The 2,074-nt window shown below is 44.9% G+C and overlaps 1 protein-coding gene across 1 annotated transcript in view; it reads left to right on the top strand.

The window, feature by feature from the left end:
- Positions 1-2,074, top strand: part of TPST2 (tyrosylprotein sulfotransferase 2) — a 20,355-nt gene that overhangs the window by 14,734 nt on the left and 3,547 nt on the right. The window lies entirely within an intron of this gene.

Raw genomic sequence — 2,074 nt, 5'->3', positions numbered from 1 at the left:
GTGGTGCTAAAATTAGTAGTTTTAGTTTGTGCATGTGTTTTATTTAATTTGGCAAAATAAAGGGTGGGTCACCCTCTGGCAGTCCCCAGTTTAGTAACCTGAGAGCCAGGAACCACACAGCTTTTGAGCACTTTCTACTTATTGGGGGAGGGATTAATGTTTCCTTTGGGGGAATCAGAGACACATCTCTTGCCACTGTGACAAAACGTGGCAGAATGAGCAAACATTAATTTATTATTTATTTTCACCAAAATGATGATGTAACAAGAACAACAAACAGAAGTGGGGGTGAGGGCAATTAGCCACAATCTGTAACTCATCCTTGTTGCGTATCACCTTTTTTGCCCACTTGAATATGCATTTTTGCATTAGTTGTAATTCCATTGTATGAGCTACTTTGCTTTTTTTTTTCTTTTTCTTTTTTGGTGGCTGGCCTATACGGGGATCTGGACCCTTGACCTTGGTGTTACAAGGCTGCGTTCTAACCAACTGAGCTAACCGGCCAACCTTTGCTTTCTTAATATTCTTCCATATTCTGGGTTTCACCATCACCATTTTGGATGGCTATATAGTGTTCTGTGGAATGAATGTGTCAACATTACTTAGCTGCTTCCCTAAGATCGTTTCCAATTTTCACAGTATCCTGAATGACGTCATGTACACTTCATCCTGACCCCTCTCTTCTGTGGGGTCAGGGGACTCTATTGAATCATTCCCTTAGAACACATTATTCAGGAGTGGATTCAGTAGGTGGAAAGGTCTGGATCTTTTTTTTTTCTTTTTGGTGGCTGGCTGGTGCTGGGATTCAAACCCTTGACTTTTGTGTTACAAACCAAACTCCAACCAACTGAGCTAACTGGCTGGCCTGGATCTTTTTAAGACTCTTGAACCACAAGACAAAAATTGTTTTACAAAAGGGTTGGATCGGTTTACACTCCCCTGCAGCATGTGGCATATACAAGATATCTAGCTGACCTGGGACTGGTTTTTGCTGCGCTCAGGAGCAAAATATGAAGGAATGGCATGTGCCCTGTCATCATGAATACTCCCAGCCTCAGGTGAGCTGCCCTGCAAATTGCATCAAATTCCTCCTTTTTGTCCTCATCTCCTGCGCTGTCCACTACACACATGTCATTCTGGATATTGCAAAAACTGGAAACTGTCTAGAGAAGCCGTTAAGTAAATGGTGGCACATGCATTCTACAGAACACTGTGTTGCCATCCAGAATGGTAACTCAAAAGACAAAAAATATTAACGTAAAATGAAGCAGCTGGTACATTGGAATTGCAACTAATGCAAAAATGTACACTCACTCCGTGGGCTCCATCCACCCCCTTCTTCCAAGCCTTTGCCATTCTCTCTGCCAGGAATGCTTTTCTAGCCAGATCTTTGCGTGGCTGGCTTAGTTTTCATCTTCCAGATATTGGTTTATGGGGTGTTTTCTGAACAACCAGTTCTCTGATTATCTGGACACAAACTGGGTGTTCACCAGTCAGTTCAGTTCTGACACTTACTCCAGAGTTACATCAGCCCACACAGGTTAAGGGCTCAGTCCTATCAGACACTTCAAATGCCAGCTGCAGTGGGGTGCCCAGACTACCCACACTTCTGTCCAACCGAGTACAAATTTGGAGGTCCTCACAACCCCCTCAGTTTGATAATTCACTAGAACAACTCACAGGACTCAGGAAAACACTTTGCTTACTATTGCCTGTGAAATTTAAAGGACACAACTCAAGAACAGCCAAATGGAAGAGATGCAAAGGGTGAAGTGTGGGGGAGGGGCTGGCACAGAGCTTCCAAGCCCTCTCCAGGCCCACCACCCTCCCACCATCTCAATGTGTTCACCAACCAGGAAGCTCTCCCAATGCCTTTTTCTAGGGATTTTAATGGAGGCTTCATTACGGAGGAATGATTGATTAAATCATTGGCTGTTGGTGATTAACTCAACCTCAGCCCCTTTCCCCTCTCCAGAGGTCGGCAGAGGGGAAGAGGTGGATGGGGCTGAAAGTTCCAATCCTCTAATCCTGCCTTGGTCTTTCTGACACTGCCCCCCCCCCCCCCCCCCCTCCC

The sequence above is a fragment of the Galeopterus variegatus genome, unplaced genomic scaffold (assembly GCF_000696425.1).
Source record: "Galeopterus variegatus unplaced genomic scaffold, G_variegatus-3.0.2 Scaffold1656, whole genome shotgun sequence".
Classification (NCBI taxonomy): Eukaryota; Metazoa; Chordata; class Mammalia; order Dermoptera; family Cynocephalidae; genus Galeopterus; species Galeopterus variegatus.
The sequence above is the reverse complement of the archived record's forward strand: the minus strand, read 5'-3'. Positions and strand labels throughout refer to the sequence as shown.